This window comes from Canis lupus, chromosome 23, assembly GCF_003254725.2.
Source record: "Canis lupus dingo isolate Sandy chromosome 23, ASM325472v2, whole genome shotgun sequence".
Taxonomy (NCBI): domain Eukaryota; kingdom Metazoa; phylum Chordata; class Mammalia; order Carnivora; family Canidae; genus Canis; species Canis lupus.
In genome coordinates, this window is record NC_064265.1 from 40,348,034 (window position 1) to 40,369,886 (window position 21,853).

The 21,853-nt window shown below is 33.6% G+C and overlaps 1 protein-coding gene and 1 long non-coding RNA gene across 2 annotated transcripts in view; one reads left to right on the forward strand and one right to left on the reverse strand.

Moving 5' to 3' along the window:
- Positions 1-21,853, forward strand: part of LOC112661144 (40S ribosomal protein SA-like) — a 60,855-nt gene that overhangs the window by 22,566 nt on the left and 16,436 nt on the right. The gene's annotated exons all lie outside the window — the stretch shown is intronic.
- Positions 1-21,853, reverse strand: part of LOC112661146 (uncharacterized) — an 89,857-nt gene that overhangs the window by 3,277 nt on the left and 64,727 nt on the right. Inside the window, exon 3 of the long non-coding RNA XR_007405270.1 lies at positions 212-265. This is a non-coding gene — a long non-coding RNA (uncharacterized LOC112661146). The remainder of the gene's footprint in view (positions 1-211; positions 266-21,853) is intronic.

The following is a 21,853-nucleotide window of genomic DNA, read 5'->3' on the forward strand; positions in this document are numbered from 1 at the left end:
TATTTACACTAAACTGTTGCCTGATGATTAAAAAAATTTACCTTAAATGTGGTACCAAATGTGATACCAAATTGCCTTAACTGTGGTGCTCAGTATATACTAACACATAGTAGCGACCTTTATTCTTAGTATTTTGGGTATGTGTTTTATTTTCCTTTGATTTTTCCCACAAAAATCATAAACATTGATCAGGGCTGGGCCAAATTCTTACCTCTTTCAAGAAGTGTATCATTTCCATTCTGGATTCAGGGATTTACTTGTTCCTCTGTACAAATTTTAAAACATATATTGCCCATTAGTTACATCTTACTTTTGTACAGAGGTTATTATTTGAAAGGTACTTCTACTATATCATAAAAATGATCATCAGAAACACTGTAGAAGAAGAGTAAGTTCTCACTCATCAAAGGTTCAGGATAAGAACTTTTCCAGGGGTGGTGGAAGTGGAGGAGGCGGGGGGGTGGGGGTGAATGGGTGACGGGCACTGAGGGGGGCACTTGACGGGATGAGCACTGGGTGTTATTCTGTATGTTGGTAAATTGAACAGCAATAAAAAATAAATTTATTTAAAAAAAAGAACCTTTCCAATAGTATGCATCAGTTTTCTCCTTTTTAAATTTTATACTATGGTGATAATACATATTACTTTTATATATGTTATAAACCATATAATACATTGTAATTATTTTGTTTAAATAGTAAATCCTGTTTTAGAGAGATGTATATAATAAAAAAATTGTTGTATACTTACCAATGCAGGTACCATCTCCAGTTCCCTTCTATCCTTTCTGAATATCCACATTTCTACCTGGGGTAATTTTCCTTATAACCCAAGGACTTCCTTTGATATATTTTGAAGTGGGCCTGCTGGTAATGAATATTTTTAGATTTTGTATGTGTGCAAAAATCTTTATTTTTGTTGTCACGTTGTTTGGAAGGATTATTTAACTAGGCATAGAATTCTAGGTTGACAGCGCTTTTCTTTCAGTGTATTTTTTTTTCTTTCTTTCAGTGTATTAAACGTGTTACTTTCACATTGTTTCCAGGAAGAAATATGCTATCATCCTTATCTTTGTTCCTTTGTCTATAACACGTATTTTGTCACAGTCTGCTTTTAAGAGTTGTTTTCACACTAATTTTGAGCAATTTGATTTAGATCTGTCTTAGTGTACTTTTCTTCTGTATCTTCCTTTAGAGTTTGTTGACAATCTTGTATCTGTGGATTTATAATCACACTCCAGTTTGGAAGATTTTCAACCCATATTTCTTCAAATACTTGTTCTGTGTCCCTTTCTTTCCTCTCTGGTGATTCCAGTTACATGTATTTTCAGCCACTTGAAGTTTTTCTCAGCTCCCTGATTTCTCTCTGCTCATTTTTTTAAGTTCTCTTTTGCTCTGTGTTGCATATTGAATAGTATTAAGTGCTATGCTGTCAAGTTCATTCATCTTTTTAATGTAAAATCTATTGCTATTGACTTGATTTCCTTCAGTTCATGTTTCATCTTATGCATTATAGTATACATTTCTATACATTTACTTTGGATATTTTTTTAATTTATTTTTTATTGGTGTTCAATTTACCAACATACAGAATAACCCCCAGTGCCCGTCACCCATTCACTCCCACCCTCCACCCTCCTCCCCTTCTACCACCCCTAGTTCGTTTCCCAGAGTTAGCAGTCTTTACATTCTGTCTCCCTTTCTGATATTTCCCACACATTTCTTCTCCCTTCCCTTATATTCCCTTTCACTATTATTTATATTCCCCAAATGAATGAGAACATATAATGTTTGTCCTTCTCCGACTGACTTACTTCACTCAGCATAATACCCTCCAGTTCCATCCACGTTGACGCAAATGGTGGGTATTTGTCGTTTCTAATGGCTAATATTCCATTGTATACATAGACCACATTTTCTTTATCCATTCATCTTTCGATGGACACCGAGGCTCCTTCCACAGTTTGGCTATTGTGGACATTGCTGCTATAAACATCGGGGTGCAGGTGTCCCAGCGATCCATTGCATCTGCACTTTGGCGTAAATCCCCAGCAGTGCAATTGCTGGGTCGTAGGGCAGGTCTTTTTTTAACTCTTTGAGGAACCTCCACACAGTTTTCCAGAGTGGCTGCACCAGTTCACATTCCCACCAACAGTGTAAGAGGATTCCCTTTTCTCCGCATCCTCTCCAACATTTGTTGTTTCCTGCCTTGTTAATTTTCCCCATTCTCACTGGTGTGAGGGGGTATCTCATTGTGGTTTTGATTTGTATTTCCCTGATGGCAAGTGATGCAGAGCATTTTGTCATGTGCATGTTGGCCATGTCTGTGTCTTCCTCTGTGAGATTTCTCTTCATGTCTTTTGCCCATTTCATGATTGGATTGGTTGTTTCTTTGCTGTTGAGTTTAATAAGTTCTTTATAGATCTTGGAAACTAGCCCTTTATCTGATTCGTCATTTGCAAATATCTTCTCCCATTCTGTAGGTTGTCTTTGAGTTTTGCTGACTGTATCCTTTGCTGTGCAAAAGCTTCTTATCTTGATGAAGTCCCAATAGTTCATTTTTGCTTTTGTTTCTTTTGCCTTCATGGATGTAACTTCTTGCAAGAAGTTACTGTGGCCAAGTTCAAAAAGGGTGTTGCCTGTGTTCTTCTCTAGGATTTTGATGGAATCGTGTCTCACATTTAGATCTTTCATCCATTTTGAGTTTATCTTTGTGTATGGTGAAAGAGAGTGGTCTAGTTTCATTCTTCTGCATGTGGATGTCCAATTTTCCCAGCACCATCTATTGAAGAGAGTGTCTTTCTTCCAATGGATAGTCTTTCCTCCTTTATCGAATATTAGTTGACCATAGAGCTGAGGGTCCACTTCTGGGTTCTCTATTCTGTTCCATTGATCTATGTGTCTGTTTTTGTGCCAGTACCACACTGTCTTGAGGACCACAGCTTTGTAGTACAACCTGAAATCTGGCATTGTGATGCCCCCAGATATGGTTTTCTTTTTTAAAATTCCCCTGGTTATTCGGGGTCTTTTCTGTTTCCACACAAATCTTAAAATAATTTGTTCTAACTCTCTGAAGAAAGTCCATGGTATTTTGATAGGGATTGCATTAAACGTGTATATTGCCCTGGGTAACATTGACATTTTCACAATATTAATTCTGCCAATCCATGAGCATGGAATATTTTTCCATCTCTTTGTGTCTTCCTCAATTTCTTTCAGAAGTGTCCTATAGTTTTTAGGGTATAGATCCTTTACCTCTTTGGTTAGGTTTATTCCTAGGTATCTTATGCTTTTGGGTACAATTGTAAATGGGATTGACTCCTTAATTTCTCTTTCTTCAGTCTCATTGTTAGTGTATAGAAATGCCACTGATTTCTGGGCATTGATTTTGTATCCTGCCATGCTACCAAATTGCTGTATGAGTTCTAGCAATCTTGGGGTAGAGACTTTTGGGTTTTCTATGTAAAGTATCATGTCATCGGCAAAGAGGGAGAGTTTGACTTCTTCTTTGCCAATTTGAATGCCTTTAATGTCTTTTTGTTGTCTGATTGCTGAGGCTAGGATTTCCAGTACTATGTTGAATAGCAGTGGTGAGAGTGGACATCCCTGTCTTGTTCCTGATCTTAGGGGAAAGGCTCCTAGTGCTTTCCCATTGAGAATGATATTTGCTGTGGGCTTTTCGTAGATGGCTTTTAAGATGTTGAGGAATGTTCCCTCTATCCCTACACTCTGAAGAGTTTTGATCAGGAATGGATGCTGTATTTTGTCAAATGCTTTCTCTGCATCTAATGAGAGGATCATATGGTTCTTAGTTTTTCTCTTGCTGATATGATGAATCACATTGATTGTTTTACAGGTGTTGAACCAGCCTTGTGTCCCAGGGATAAATCCTACTTGGTCATGGTGAATAATTTTCTTAATGTACTGTTGGATCCTATTGGCCAGTATCTTGTTGAGAATTTTTGCATCCATGTTCATCAGGGATATTGGTCTGTAATTCTCCTTTTTGGTGGGGTCTTTGTCTGGTTTTGGAATTAAGGTGATGCTGGCCTCATAGAACGAATTTGGAAGTACTCCATCTCTTTCTATCTTTCCAAACAGCTTTAGGAGAATAGGTATGGTTTCTTCTTTAAACGTTTGATTACTTTGGATATTTTATCTTCCACATCTTTACTGAACTTTTGAACATATAGAATATACTTTATAAAAGTGTTTTGATATCTTTGCTAATTCTAACATCTGTTCCAACTTGTTTTCTGTTAATTACTTTTCCCTAATTATGGGTCATTTTTTCCACACTTTTTGGCAAGCCTGATAATTTTTAATTGATGTCAGATTTTGTTAATTTAACCTGTTGTTTGCAAGTTAATCCTATAAATATTATTGAACTTCATTCTGAGATGCAGTTAAATTACTTGGAAACAGTTTGATCCTTTCAAATGCTAATCTTATTATTATTATTATTTTAAGGTAGCTGAGGAGTAGCAATCCTAATGTGGACAATTATTTTGTATTACTGAGTCAAGGGTTCTCTTCCCAGATGCTTGCGAATAATAGAATTTTTCATTTCTCACTGTTAAAAACAAATACTATTCCTAGCTGTATGTAAACACTGGGCATGACTACCGTTAATTCTTTGAAGAGTGGTTCATTCTCTGTATTCAAGTAGTCTCCTCACATATCTGCTGGTCCATTCTCAGCTGAATTCCAGATAGGGACCTTCTGCAGATCTCTGGATTTCTATCTCTGTGCACTTTCTCTAGTAGTCTACATGTGAACACTTACTATCTTGGTGTCCCCAGACTCAGCTGTCTATCTTCAACTTCACCTGCATTCTTACTCACAGGATTTGAAATACTTTCTAGGCAGCAAGTTGAGGGCAATTACTGGACTCATATCATTTGTTTTCTTGTCTCTTAGGGATCACTTTCCTTTATTGTCTGATGTTCACTATCTTGAAAATTGTCTCTTATATCTTTAGTTTGATTTTTCAGGTAGGAATATCTTGACCTATTACTCCAGAACCAGAACCAGAGCCAGAATTATATATCCTTTTCAAATGTGTTTCGACTTATCCCAATTTATAATCATTAAGGTGATTAAGATTTAAACATGTTATTCTTGCTGAAAGCTAGGTCTTTATTTCTGAATATAAACTTGCATGATTTATAAGAATTTAACATTATGATACATAGCACTTATCAATACAACACACATCTATGTGTACGTATATATATTTATATATGTATGTTTTTCAACTTGAATGCTATGTTGCTAATTTGATTCACCCATTTACTTATCCACATATTCATTCATTTACTTTTTTAAGTATTTATCAGATACCTTCTTTGTGCTCATCACTCTGATGAAAATGAGGCATACAGCATGAAGAAACCAAAAGTTTTCTGCCCTTAGGGATCTTAGTTTTAGAACAAACTATTCAATAAAGTAATACATTTCATTCCTTTTATTTCTTTCATAGATCCTAGTAAATTGTAGATCAGGAGATAAACATTCATTGAAAATGTAATTTTATTTTATTTTATTATTTTTATTTATTTATTTTTAAGATTTTATTTATTTATTCATGAGAATACACAGAGAGGAGAGAGAGAGAGGCAGAGACACAGGCAGAGGGAGAGGCAGGCTCCATGCAGGGAGCCCGATGTGGGACTCAATCCTGGGTCTCCAAGATCACACCCTGGGCTGAAGGCGGTGCTAAACCGCTGAGCCACCCGGGCTGCCCGGAAATGTAATTTTAAATTTAAAAGAAGATTCTTAGATAAATGAAGTTTTAAAATTTTAAGTCTCTGTGTGTGTGTGTGTGCATGTTTAGAAACAGAACTAATTTCCCTATAATTTAAGGGGTTTGGAATTTGTTTTAATGTGAATAAAAGTTAGCTTAATATAAGGGAAAGGAGGGAAAGAGAGTGGGAAAAATTAGAGAGGGTGACAAAACATGAGAGACTCCTAACTCTGGAAAATGAACAAAAGATAATGGAAGGGGAGGCGGGCAGGGGGGATGGGGTAACCGGGTGATGGGCACTGAAGGGGGCACTTCATGGGATGAGCACCGGGTGTTATGCTATATGTTGGCAAATCAAACTTAAATGAAAAAATATATATATCTAAGATACTCCCTCTACATGGTACTTCTTCACATACCGACATTCTTCTAAAATTCTTTAGTACTTTTATGCATTTGATGATGCTTAATTAATTGTAGTATTGCTTAAGCCAGCTCTTTTCTCCCAAAGATATACTTTCAAGTTTATAGTTCACCTTTTCTATTTCTTTTATTTCTTAAGTCATTTGCTACAAGCATGAAATAAATAATTTGCTTTTATTAATTTAACTTCATTTTATGTAAAGATTTTATTTACTTATTTCACAGAGATAGAGCGCACAAGCAGGGGGAGCAGCAGAGGGAACTACAGAGGGAGAAGGAGAAACAGGCTCCTCTCTGAGCAGGGAACTCTAGGCAGGCCTGGATCCCAGAACCCCAGGATCATGACCTGAGCCAAAGGCAGAAGTTGTTTTTGTTTTTGTTTTTGTTTTTAAGATTTTATTTATTTGACAGAGAGAGAGAGAGAGAGAGAAAGAGAGCACAAGTAACCAGAGTGGCAGACAGAGGAAGAGAGAGAAGCAGGCCCTCCACTGAGCAGAGAGCCCAATGTGGGGCTTGATCCTAGGACTCTGGGATCATGACCTGAGCTGAAGGCGGGCACTCAACCAACTGAGCCATCCAGGTACCCCAAAGGCAGAAGTTTAATTGAGCACCCAGGCACCTCAATTTATTTTTTAAATATTTTTTAAAGTGTATAATTTCTTCTTTCCTGTGCTATATAAAGTATGAATAATACAAAATATACAAAATATGGAATAACTAAAATTTTTCTTAACTACTATCCTGGCATTGATTATTTATGTACATTAAAGTTTCTGCAAGAAAAGAAAATAAGGAATAAAATCAAAACCTCTGTATGCAAAGAATTTCTTATATATTTGTAATTAATTGTATCATTGTAGAAACTCATATTTCTGTATAATTTAGATAAGATGTTAGTTCAATATGAATAAAATGATTAAAATATTCATATAAATTATCAATTTCTGAAATGTAAAAGAAATATATTTTAATTTTCTTTAATTTCAAAGTTTCCATATAAATATCAAACTAGAATATATATTTGAAATTACCATACTTCTTAGATTATATTCTTTAAATTGTAATTGATATTTTAAAAATTATATATATACATATAAATTATATCTGTATAATTATAAATTATTGCATATATAATACTGGCATATAGTGATTTTATGTACATAATTAGAGCAACTCAATTTATTATACAAAACTCATTTTATATCAATGAAAATATTAGTTTCTCTTTTATTGTCATTCAAAGAAATCTTTAAAAAGTTGGGGAATATGCCTCTAAATACAGACTTTGTAATTTGGTATATTCCTCTTTAAATATTTTTTAATAAAAAGGTAACATTTTTTAAGGTGTAAAACATTGATTCAACAGTTCCATAGTTTACTCAGTGCTCACCACAATAGGTATAGTCATGATTTGTCACCATACAATGTTATTACAATACTATTGACTATATGCTCTATGCTGTACGTTTCATCTCTTTGACCTATTTATTTTATAACTGGAAATTTGTACATCTTAATCCTTTTTTACCTACTTCACCCATACCCTCACTCACATTTTCTCTGGAAACTATCAGTTTGTTCTCTGTATTTAAGAGTCTGGTTTTTGGTTTATTTATTTGTTTGTTTTGTTTTCTGGACTCCACACATAGGTAAAATCATTCGATATTTGTATTTCTCTGCCTTATTTCCCTTAGGATAATATTTTCTAGGTCCATCCATGCTGTCTTGTCAAAAATAGCAAGATCTCATTCTATTTATGGCTAAGGAATATTCCATTGCATATATATATATGTATATATGTATGTGTATATATATATATATATATAGCATATATCATATCTATATCTCATGTCTTCTTTATCCATTCATCTATTGATGGAGACTTGGGTTGCTTCCATATCTTGGCTATTATAAATAATGCTGCTAGAAACATAAGGGTGTATATATCCTTTTGAATTAATGTTTTTGCTTTTGTTAGGTAAATACCCAGTAGTAGAATTACTGGATCATACGGTATTCCTATTTTTGATTTTTTGAAGAAACTTCATACTGTTTCCCATAGCAGTTGCACCAATTTAGATTCCCACTAACAGCGCACAGGGTTTCATTTTATTCACATCTTCATCTATACTTTTATTTCTTTTTGCTTCTGGACATTCTGAAAGGTGTAAGGTGGTATCTCACTATACTTTTGATTTGCATTTGCTTTATGATAAGATGGAGTGATGTTGAACACCTTTTCATATGTCTGTTGGCCATTTGTATGTCATTTTGGAAAAATGTTTATTAAAATCTTCTGCCTATTTTTAAATCAGAGTTATTGTGGAGTTTTTTTGGTGTTGAGTTTTTTTTTATATATTGGCTGTTTACTCTTTTTAGAGGTTTCATTTGCAAATATCCTCTTCCATTCAATAGGTTTCCTTTTCATTTTTTGTTGATGGTTCTCTACTGTGTAAAACCTTTTTATTTTAGTGTAGTCCTAATAATTCATTTTTGCATTTGTTTCCCTTGCCAAAGGAGATACATCTAGAAAAGCATTGCTATGACTAGTGTCAAAGAAATTATTGCCTGTTTTCTTTTAGGACTTTATTATTTCAGATTTTACAGTTAAGGCTTTAATCCATTTTGAATTTATTTTTATTTGTGGTGAGAGACAGTGGTCCAGTTTCATTATTTTGCTATCTAGTTTTCCCAACACCATTTATTGAAGAGATTTTCTTTTTCCCATTGCATATTCTTGTCTTCCTTGTTATAAATTAATTGACTATATAGTCATAGGTTTATTTTGGAGCTATCATGTTCTAACAATCTTTGTGTCTTTTTTTTTTTTTGTGCCAGTACTGTACTGTTTTGATTTTTACAACTTTGTTGTACATCTTATAATCTGGGATAGTTTTTCTTTCTCAGGATTGCTTTAGAAAAGTTAGTTTGGGGAACCAGGGTGGCTCAGTGGTTGAGCATCTGCCTTTGGTTCAGGACGTGATCCCAGGGTCCAGGATTGAGTCCCACAGCAGGCTTCCCACAAGGAGCCTGCTTCTCCCTCTTCCTTTCTGTGTGTGTCTCACAAATAAATAAAATATATTTTTTTAAAAAGCCTAAAGTTTAAGAATATTGTATATTGAATTCAGATAAATCTTAGTGGGTCTTTTTAAAACTTTCTCATTGAAATACTCTTAATATATAACGTTGTGCAATTTAAGGTGTACTAATTAATCTAAAAATTTTCTTCTTCATTTTGACTGAAAACTCCCAAGTGGCACAATCTTTCATTTTGTTTTATTTTTCTCCTGTGACTTGTCAACTTTAAAAGATCTCTTTTCCTTTTCTAAATTGTTATATAATTTATGTGAATATATTCATCAGAAAGTTTGTTTCCTATATATCCTACTTTATCTCTTTTAACTTCAGATCAGTTTCGAGTTTTTAGAGGTTATTTCAAATGATCACATTTTTATTGTTAAATGAAAACTTGTTGCAGTAAAATGTATTTCTTCCCTTATATCAACAGAGTGTATTTCATATGTTATCTGAGAATATGTGAAAATATTGATACTCATATCATCACTATTATTTCAATGGAGAGTAGACCCAAATTGGAGTGAGCCCGTCACTGTCAGAGATTTCTTCTGTGGCCATGTCAATGATTCTAACCTCTGCCTTTCATCCCCATAGTCTGTGAATAGGATTGAAAACTAAACTTTTTAATATTACTGTCCCAAGCTAGACTCAAAGAAATCTCAACAGAGGGTGACATTTGCACAGAGACATAAAATTTGAGGTGCAGGCAGGCCTACTTACCTCATAGCAGTGCCCCTGAGTGAAGGTCCCTAATTCCCACTATTTTTACCTCCCAAATTTGCCAAATTTGCCTAGTTTCTAAGGATTCATTTATCACTTTTGTTCAGTTTTTAAACAACCCCACTATGCTTTCAATAAATGTTCTTTTTGCTTGTTAGACCATGTTAGTTTTGGGATGCAAATCCAGGAAGTTGATCTAAGGCAGAGACAATAATTATAAGTGTATATAGATTGAAATTTAGTGTACACAAATACTGTCAGTTTTGGTAACTCAGGTGTCCTGTTTTAAGATGGGTGGACTATTTTTATACTTACAGTAATTGTATTTATATTTTTCTGATTTTTTAAAACTATTGCAGTGGCATGGGTCATGTCCAAATAAAGGAGTTTTCATTTTGAAAACAATCTTGATAAATGTATTTGGGCATAAAAAGTAAAAGTCTCCTTCTTTTGGAGTATTCTGAAATAGAGGCCAAAGCAAAAAGGATCAGTGAGTTCTTCTGAATAATAAAAGTAGAATTTTGAGATTTCCACCTCTCACCCTGCTGTGAAGGGTGAGAGGTGGAACAGAAGTGTAAAGGAGAGAGGCCTTGTAACCTAATCATTATGGCCTGAGAAGATGATGTTGGTTTCTAAGAAATCCACAGCAAATGGTAGATGGCAACTACCGACTGAAATTGAAATTGCTTTTTGTTTCTGCGATATGGTATAGGGAAAAATTATGCTAATCTTGCTTTGGCTGAAATTAAGTAAAAGGAGTTGTGTCCAATATGGAGTGGAATGGGAACAGAAAATGATGGAAGCTGGAGAAGGTAGATTGTTAGAGCAAGTAGGTGGCAGTTCAGTGGAGGCTGAAAAAACAAGAGCTGAATCTGAAGACAGGTCCTTTTTTAAAGTCCCTTGAAAATAAACAGGTTTCTCTAGGCTTCTCATGGCTCAGGAAATTGAATATGCAACTATTTTACGTGAATATTTTAGGAAAGGTGGCCCCAGAATATCAGAAGACTTTAGACCACTCAAGCTTGAGGCTTACTCTTTGTAACGTGGAGGATTCTGAAAAATAAAAATTGGCAATACAATGAACTAGATTAAGTTCTTCTGTCATCGAGGCCATTGAGGTTTTATAGCACTTTAAGTAAATCACTTTTTATTTCCTCAGCGCTCTCACAAATACATTAAGTGCAAGTAATATATCTTTCCTGCTCAAGTTTATTCTTGATTTAGCTTTAGAATATTGACTGGCATTACTTTTTAACAAGCCTCTAATTTTAGAATAGTTTAGATGCACAGAAAAATTGTGACGATACTACAGACTTTGGTGATTGTGAATAAAGTTAAAAATTTCAAGTCTTGCATGGACATAAGTTTTCAAATCAGTTGGGTAAACACCTAGCAGCATGATTATTCAATCTTATGATAAGATTATGTTTAGCTTTATAAGAAATTGCAAAAACTTATCCAAATCAGCTGTACTATTTTGCACTCCCAGAAACAATGAATGACAGCCCCTTGTATTCTGAGTCCTGACCATAAATTAATGTTGGGAGTTCTTTGGATTTTAGTCATTCTAATTGGTATCTTGTTTTAATTTGCATTTCTAAATGACAAATGATGTTGAACATATTTTCATATGCTCCTTTACCATCTGTATATCTTTGGTATGTTATCTGTTCAGATCAGTTTAAAATTTGGTGATTTCTTATCATTTGGTTTAAGTGTTCTCTGTATATTTGGGGTCTAAATCCTTTATTAGATATCTCATTTGTAATCATGTTCTTCAGTCTATGGCTTATATTTTCATTCTTTCACAAAACTGAAGTTTTTAATCTTAAAAAGTCCAAACTATCAATTTTTCTGTTATGTATCATTCTATAAATAATATATATAAAAACTCATTGCCAAATCCAAGGTCACACAGATTTTCTATGGGAAGTTTTATTGTTTTGAATTTTATATTTAGGTCTTTGATCCATTTTAAGTCCATTTTTGTACATGGCGTAAGGTGTTGAGATGCCTTTTTTTTTTGCATATGGGTATTCATTTATTTAGAAAATTATCTTTCCCTCATCAAATTGCCTTTGTAAAAAGTCAGTTGTTTAGGTTTATGTAAATCCGTTCCTGAGCTATCTAATTCTCTTGATTTATATGTCTGTTCTTTTACTTTTTTTAAAAATTTATTTATTCATGATAGTCACAGAGAGAAAGAGAGAGAGGCAGAGAGAGAAGCAGGCTCCATGCACCAGGAGCCCGATGTGGGATTCGATACCGGGTCTCCAGGGATCGCGCCCTGGGCCAAAGGCAGGCGCCGAACCGCTGGGCCACCCAGGGATCCCCTATATGTCTGTTCTTTTGCCAATATCATGATCCTTTGAGTTCTTACTGTGTTTCAATATTGCACTGATTATTTGGGGTCTTTTGTCTATATGAAGTTTAGATCAGTTTACACATATTTATAAAAATAATTTTCTGACATTTTGATTGGACTTGCTTTGAATTTATGGATCACTTGAGAAGAATTGTTAACAATATTGAGTTTTCTAATCCATGAACATCATGTATTGGTCCATGTAGATCTCTGATTTTTTTCATCTCTAATTTGTAGTTTTCTACATATAAATTTTGTATATATTGTATTTCCTTTATGCCTAGGTATTTCATTTTGGGTGTACTATAAACGATATTTAATTTTTTAATGATTTTATTCATGAGAGACACAGAGGGAGAGAGGCAGAGACACAGGCAGAGGGAGAAGCAGGCTCCCTGTGGGGAGCCTGATGTGGGACCTGATCCCAGGATCCCGGGATCATGACCTGAGCCAAAGGCAGACGTTCAACCACTGAGCCACCCAGGTGCCCCACGTATTTAATTTTTTTTTTAATTTTACTTTTTCATTTTTGGTTTATAGGAAAACAATTAACTTTTATATATTGATCTTAAATATGCTGCAGACTTGCTATATTTGCTTATTGATTCCAGGAGTTTGCTTATAGCATCTTTGGAACTTTTACATAGTTAATTATATCAGCTGGAAAGGAAAACAGTTTTATTTCTTCCTTTTCAATCAATAAACCCTTTCTTTCTGTCTGTCTTCACTCTCTTCCTTCCTGCTTTTCTCCTTTTTCTTTATTTTTCTTTCTTTGGTTCTTTCTGTATCTTTCTCTCTCTCTCTTCTACCCCTCCATTGTCTCTCTTTCCCTTCCTTTTTCCTTTCTCTTTCTCCTCCTGCTCTTCCTTTCTCCTCTTTCTCTCCCTCTCCTTCATTCGTTCTTTCTTTCCAACTTCCTTTCTTATTTTCTCCTTCCCTCCCTCTTCTCTTCCTCCTCCTCCCTCCTTCTTATTTTCCTTCTTTTCTTCCTTCTACTCTCCTGGATGGTCATTCATTAATGAACAGTTTTGTTAATGGGTACTGGACTATTCATACTATCTAATTCTCCTTTTGTGTGTTTTGGTAGTTTTTGTCTTTTGAGAAAGGAATAGATCCACATTACCTGAGTTATCACATATGAGGACATTGAGCTCATCCTAAGTATCCCTTTATTATTCTTTTAAGGTAACCAGTAATAAAGACTTTTTTCGTTAATATTATGATAATTTGTGTTTCTTTTTCTTTCCTTGGTGTGTTAGGCTAGAAATTTATCAATTTTATTGATCTATTCAAACTATCAGCTTTTGATTTTGTTAATTTTCTCTATTGTTTTCCTGTTTTCACTTTTTAAAATTTATGTATTTATTTTTAAGTTTTTGAATTTCTTTGTTTTCAAGAAATTAAGAGAGAGTGAGAGAGAGTGAGCAAGTACATGCAAGTAGGGGTATGGGAGAGGGAGAGAGAATCTCAAGCAGACTCCCCACTTATTATGGAGCTCATGGTGGAGGTCTGTCCCCAACCTGAGATCATGGTCTGAGCCAAATTAAGAGTAAGACTCTTAACTGACCGAGCCCCCAAGGAGCCCCTTCACTTTTATTAAGTTGTGTTCTCATTTTTGTTGTTTATTTTCTCATGCTTGTAATGAACATGAATTACTCTTATTTTCCTAGCTTTTTAAGATGAAAGCTTAGGTTATCAATTTTAGATAGTTTTTTTTCTAATATATGTATTTAATACTATAAATTTACTTCTAAGCTCTACTTCTGCTGGATCTGAATTTGATAAATTGTGTTTTTATTTTCAGTTAGTTCGAAAGAATTTTCAATTTTTCTTGAAATTTCTTCATGAATTCAAACTGTGTTGTTTAATTTCCAAATATCTAAAGATTTTCCTGCTATCTCTTTTGTTATTTCTTTCCAGTTAAATTTATCTTTGGTTTGAGAACATACTATGTTTGATTTCTAGTCTGTTAAATTTAAGGTGTATTTTACAAGTTAGAATTAATCTTTCTTGGTGAGTGTTCTGTGTGAGCTTGAGGAAAATGTGCAATTTGCTGTTGTTGGATGAAATATTCTATATATAACAATTACATCCAGTTGATTGATAGTGCTGTTCAATTCAACTATGTTCTTACCGATTTTGTTCCTCTTAGATCTGCCCAGTTTCTCCATATACAATAGTGAAGTTTTCGATTTCTAAGTCTTAGTGTTTGCCTCATGTTTTTCTGCTCTGTCATTAGGTTTATACATGTATAGGAACTTTAGGTGCTCTTCAAGAATTGACCCTTTATCATAATGTAATGCCCTCTTTGTCCCTGATAATCTCGCCCATTCAAATATCTCTTTTTCCGAAATCAATAGCACTTTTGATTAATTCTAACATGGAATATAGTTCTCCTATTCTCCATCCCTTTATTTTTAAGCCATCTTTTAAATGGATTTCATATAAAAATATGTAGTCACATCTTTTTTTCACTTTATTAATTCCATGTTTTAATTGGTATCTTTAGCTCTTCACATTAAAAAAAAATATTCATGAGAGACACAAAGAGAGTGGCAGAGACATAGGCAGAGGGAGAAGCAGGCTCCCTGTGGGGAGCCTGATGTGGGACTTGATCCCAGGACCCCGGGATCATGCCCTGAGCCAAAGGCAGATGCTCAACCTCTGAGCCACCCAGGCGTCCCTAACTCGTCACATTTAAACTGTTTTGAGATGGTTAGAATAACATCCACCCTCTTGTAACTATTTTCTATTTGTTGGATTTTCTCTTTGTTTATTTTCTCTCTCATTTTTCTGCCTTTTATGATTTTAACTGAGCATTTTATCTGATTCTATTTTATGCCATCCTTTAGTGTATCAATTATAATTTTTTAAAAAGTTATTAGTTGCCCTAGACATTATAGTATACATTTCTATATAATAAGTCTTCTTTCAAATAACACTATCCTATTTCATGGTCAATGAAGATACTTTATATCTGTGTATTCCCAATTCTTTCCTCTTGCCCCTTATGACTTTGCTCTCATTAATTTCACCTATTTCTATATTATATCACCCAATCCATGGTTACTTTTATTGTTTTAAACTCTTATTTTCTAAATTTATTAAGGATCTTAAAAAATATAATATTTTATTTTACTTTATTATTCCTTCTCCAACATTCTTTCTTCCTTAATGTAGATCTAAGTTTTTTACCTATATCATTTCCTTCTATTTGAAAAACTTCTTTAACATTTCTTGCAGGGATGTTTCCTGGCAACAAATTCGATCAGTTTTGTTTGTCTGACTTTTGAAGTATAATTTCACCAGCTATAGTTGGTATTGTTATTTATTTATTTATTTATTTATTTATTTATTTATTTATTTATTCAATTTTCTTTCAACATCTTAAAAATTTTATACCACCCTCTTCTTGTGTGCATGGTTTCTGCTGAGAAGTGTTCTATAATTCAATTTTTCCTCTCTAGGTGAGATGCTGTCCCACACCCAGATTGTCTCAAGATTTTCTTTTTGTCTAAGATTTCCTGCAGTTTGAATATGATATGCCTAGATGTAGTTCGTTTGGCATTTATCTTGCGTGGTGTTCTCTCTTGTTGGGTGTCAGTCATTAATTTTGGAAAGTTCTTAGTCTTTATCATTATAATTATTTTTTGCTTTCTTTTCTCCCCTTCTGATATTCCAACATATTATACATATGTTACATCCTTTGAAATTATCCAACAATTCTGGGATCTTCCGTTTTGCTTTTTCATCTTTTTTTTTTCTCCTTACTTCATTGACCTATCTTCATGCTCCCTAATTCCCTCCTGTGTTGTATCTAGTCTGCCAATCAACCCCTGAAGACATTCTTCATTTCTATTGCAGTGTATTGGTTCCTCTCACTTCCTTTTAAAATCATTTCTTAGAGTTCCTTCTCTCTGCTTACATAAATTCCTACATTATGTTTTTTGCAGACCATTAACAGGTTAATCATAGTTACTTAAAGTCCTGTTTCTGTGTGTTATCTGAGTCTGGTCCAGCTGCTAGGTTTGATTATGCTTTTGGTATATCTTATAATTTTTTGGTTGTTGTTGATAAATGGATGAGCTGTATTGAATAATAGGAAATGAAGTAAATGAGTGAGGATTTTTTTAATCTGGCTAGGTGTTAGGCTGTGTTTAATGTTGGCTATAATTATATGTGTCAGGGACTTCAAGTTCCCCTCATGTCTTTGTTTTGTTTCCCCTGTTGTCTTTGGGTTTTCTTAAGTACTCCTCATCAGGGAAAGTCTGGATCTCACAGCCTTTCACCTGTAAAATCTCTATGTCTTAGGGCCCTATTGGTTTGTTGCTAAGGTGTGGAGGAGGGCAAGTGTTCTGTAAACTGATGATCAAATATCCATCTTATAACAGGTCTGTGTCTCTGGGCTTTGACCTCCACAAGTAATTCCCCAGTGGTTTAGCTTCCCCTCTTCTCTTAGTAAGACACAAAACCTAGAAAGAACTAGAGTGGAGGCAATGCCTTTTGCCACACATGATATAAGTCTTGTCAGTCTTTTCCCCTGGAGTCTATTACTTTAATATGAAGACTGCTCTGGTCATATCTCACAAAGATTACTCTTCTCTCCTTGCCAGAGCCAGGAAACAATTTTTCTCAGATCCTTACCTTGAAAAACTGGAGATAAAAGCCCATGAGCATGTATAGGCCCTCCCTATGACTGTGACCCCTAGGAGACTCTCACTTTAAGGTTAGTCCATATACAGTCTTTAGCAATTTATTGAAATTACTAATTACATTTCCCTACTATTTATGGCTCTGGCAGTTTCTGGTCCATGTATGCATATAATAGATTTTGCCTGTGACTCTAATAACCCAGTAAGTATCTCCAGACTTTGGTGTGGCTATTTACTCTGCAATGTAAGCTCCCTGTCTCTGATGAGTCAAAGAAAAGTTATTTCTTTTCATATTTTTCCTAGTTCTCTCCTGTTATAAAGATGGAAATGATGCCTGCCATGCTTTTACATATTCAAAGTGAAACTGGAAGTCAAATGATTGTGAAGTCTTTGATATATACATATTAATTAATATGTTTTGCCATTTAAAAATCCTTTTTTGAGGGGGTAGGCAGCCTGGGTGGCTCAGCAGTTTAGTGCTGCCTTCAGCCTAGGGCGTGATCCTGGAGACCCGGGATCGAATCCCATCTCAGGCTCCCTGCATGGAGCCTGCTTCTCCCTCTGCCTGTGTCTCTGCCTCTTTCTCTCTCTCTCTCTCTCTCTCTCTCTCTGTGTGTGTCTCATGAATGAACAAATAAAATAAAATATAAATAAATAAATAAAATAAAAATCCTTTTTTTTTTTTTCTGAGTTGAAAGAACTAGGTTTGAGTCCATGATCCATTAATTACCATCTTGTGTCTTTGTAAGTCACTGAATTTCTCATTACTATAAAATTTCTGTTCATGTATTAAATAGAAGAAATTCTAGTGTCCATGTCTGGAGTAAATTAATACGGCTAAGTAGCAGCAAGCAAGCCACTAATAAGTGTTCCACAAAATAACATAAAATTAGACTTTAAAACTTCCTTCAAAATTATTTTATTTTTTTGTTATTTTAAATTGTGTGATAGCAAGTATACTGACCTTACTTTGCATGCTATAAAATACATTATCCCAAGATGTAGAAAGTATCTTCTCATCTATGTTAGTTAATAGTCACGGCATCATTCCCTAAACTATAATCTTTGGATCACTCTTTTAGTGAGAGGTTTCTTGGTTGAACAAATATCATCCTTGTTTGCCTGCCATTATTTATCTTTACTTCATTTTGCTTATTGGTCTGTTGTTTTTATTTTCTGATTTCAATTACACTGAATTGTTTTTTAATTTACCATTTCTTCATATTAAGTTAGCAAATTGATATTCTACTTTTGTCTTTCTAGTATTTTTAAAGTTTTTATCATCCATATTCGATATAATAAGTCTAAATGTAATGCTATTTAATTCCAGCTGTGTAATGCAGGGTCATAATTTTTTTTTTTGCCTCCAATATCCTTTTTTTGTGCTACTGTTTTCTAGAATTTTCATTCCATCCCATTTTTGAATCCTTTCTAATCTTAGTCTCTATTTTTCTTTCTCTTGTTTTATTATTATTATTTTATTATTTTAGAGAGAGAGAGAGTGACTGAGCATGAGAAGGGAAAGGGCAGAGGGAGTGGGAGAGAGAGAATTTTAAGCAGGTTCCACACTTAACAGGGAGTCTAATGTGGAGCTTAATCTCATGGCCGTGAGATCATGACCTGAGCCAAAATCAAAAGCCCTGAGCCAAAATTAAGAGCTGGATGCTTAACCAACTGAGCTACCTAGGCTCCCTCTCTTATTTTAATAAACACATGTTTGTTTGTTTAATAAACAGATGTTTATATTTAAATAACTGTCTATACCTTAGAGTTTCATTTTTTCTTTTTTGGCTTAATTTCTGAAGCACATTTTTTGGAAGTTCTTTTGGTAAAGGACTAAGAGATAAACTTTCTCAATCTTCATCTAAAGATTTTATTTCACCTTCATTCTTGATTGATGGATAAGCTGGATATAGAATTTTACACCTTGCTATTTACCCTCTGTACTCAGTAGAAATCATTTCTTTATGTTCAGGCATCTGCTGTGGCTTATTAGAAGTCTGGTGAAAGTCTAGTTGTAATATGTTCGTAGTTAATTGGCTTTTCTTTTGACTCTTTGTCCTGGTGTCCATAAAACATAAAACATCTGTTGGTTCTTATTTATCCTGCATACTCTGTTTCTTCCAGCTAAGTACTCCTGGATTGAATAAATTTCAATTTCAATAAATAGACTTATCTCCTGAGTCATTATTTTTTTGAGAATTGCCTCTCTCTCCTATGTTTTGCTCTTTTGTTTGCTCTTTTCTCCCACCCTCAATTCTATTTCTACATATATTGAACCTTATCATCCTATTCTTTTGTCTTCCCTTGAATGGGTCCATCTCTTATGTCTCTCTATATCTCTGTTTTATATCTTGTGTAATTTACTTTCTATATTCAACTACTAATCTATTTTCTAGTTTATTCAGTTTCTCTTTAGTTGTATGTAACCTGCTATTTATCATGCCTATAAGGCTTTATTTTAACAGCCCTTAATTCCATTTTCAGGAGTTCTTATAACTTGGATTTACTTTAAATGTTTCTTGTTTTTCCAAGCAGCCCTATTCTTTCAATACTGTTTGTATTATATTTTTATAATATTTTAATGCTTCTTAACATATGTTTAAAAATAATTATTTGGGATTGTTCTGTTATCTATATAGTTCTGAGGTAATATGGCCTCAAGTTAATTTTTTATGGTGATTTTTCCTCAGTGATCTCTGGTGCTTCATGCTAAATCATTATTGCCTAAGCTATTATTTTTGTGGGATTCTTGTACTCTCTGAATTGTGAACATCTCACCATACAATATTTTTGTGTTTGCTGTTTTTGAGGCCTTAGAGATTTCAATGGTGCTAACCTGGTTATGTTAATTTCTGGGTGGCAGATCCTATGCTACAGCAGTAGTATACATTTTACCTCATGTCTTTACATGGATCAAGCTTAAGCTTTAATTCTATTTATTTTGTTGTTGTTGAGATGGCCACAACTTCTCTATTGATGTTAGAACTAATTCTTCAACAGTATTCATATGCCAGGTTGTGTGTGCCTCTTTCTACTTTGTTCAAAACATTGAAACTTTTTGCTACTATCTTTCCTAACTTTTATACAAGGTCCCCCAAGACAACAGAATTGTCTTTTTTATCTCTTCATACTTAACATCTTCCTTTCCATAATAGATATTAAAAAAAGTTAAGTGAATAATAAGTGCATATGATTATCAAATTTTAAATATTGGCTAAAGTCAATACTAATTGAATAAAACTAAAAAATAAGAAATATAACCAAATTTTCTAGACTGAAACTACATTTTAGATATGCTTAATGGGGAATCATTTTTCTTTGCCATATAATTCAGAGCTGAATAACTTGATATTGCTAGTTACACCCAAATTACGTTCTTTAAAAATGTAGAAATACACATAATTTTGTACATAAATATCAAAAGGTTATGTAAAATGTATAAATATTCCAAAATTTTTCTGTAAAGATGCATATAGAACACATATATCTATATGAAGAAAAAGTTAGTTTCCTTTTTCAAAGAAAGTATCATAAAACTTAAATTTTATCTCTAATGACTCAAGATGAGCAAAAAAATACATCATTTATAAGCTTTGCTAGAAAAAAATGTATTCATTATAATTATGCAAAATAACCATTCAACATATTGTTTTCAGACTAAATGATGAATGTTATGTGAATTTTCTGACAATTTTGAGCATGATGAGCCATTGTTAATTTGGGGGAAGTTAATACACTTCTATTTTAAAGACACGTTGTGGAGAAAAGATTTTCTTCTATAACTTCAAGTCTCTGGAAATATCTATGTGTATGTCATTGTGGATAACCTTAATAATTGGAATAACTATTAAATGAAGTTACTTAAGTATTCTTTCTTAGTGGTGTGTTTTTTCTTAAAGAGATAGAAGGAGAGCACCCTATATTTTGAATTTGCTGTAGAGCAGGCTTAAAAAACTAATTATCTGTAGATTTTTAGCAGGCATGTAAATTTTAGGATCTCAATGTCATTTAGCTTATAATGTAATTAGCTATTTTTGGGTAATCTCATTAAAACCTTTTAAAAGTATTAAGTCCATCTAGTGAACCTATATTTATGTAAAACATTCTAATTCTAGTTTTCAAATATTTCTTTTGTATGATTTTTTCTGTGACTTAATTTCAATTTATTTCAAATTATTGGAATTTAACATTTAGGTTTTAATTAGTATGTACAAAGTAGGAAAGATAGTTTAATTAATATAATTAATAAAGTTAGTTTCTGCATTTTGTATTTTTTAAAATTATTTTTTAATTCTATTTATTTGAGAGAGAGAGCAAGAGCAGCAGAGAAGGACAAAGGGAGAGGCAGAAGCAGACTCCCTACTAAGCAGGGAGCCTGATGCAGGGCTAGATCCCAGGACCTTGGCTGAAGGCAGGCACTTAACCTACTGAGCCAAAATGAATACATTTTGTACTTCAAAACAGAACAAAAACAAGGCTTTTATTATATTGCAATTCCTAGAAAATTTCCTCAAATCAGAATACATAAATATGTTATTTTAGTGTTCACTGTTTTAAAATACTCCAGAACATAATTTTGCTTAACTAAACATTGCTATAGCATGTCATTAAATATAGTGATAATTTTTAGATAATTAATACGTCTTACAATATATGTTTCTTTAAATACTAAGAATTGAAGTAATGTTGTTTTTATTAAAACAATGCACTATTATTCCACTTACTCTAAATTGTATCAGCAAAATATTTATTTGAAAGCAAACATAGTAGGAGCACCTGGGTGCCTCAGTTCGTTAAGCCTCTGGCTCTTGATTTCTGCTCAGGTCATGATTTTAGAGACTGTGAGATCAAGCTGTATGTTGGCTC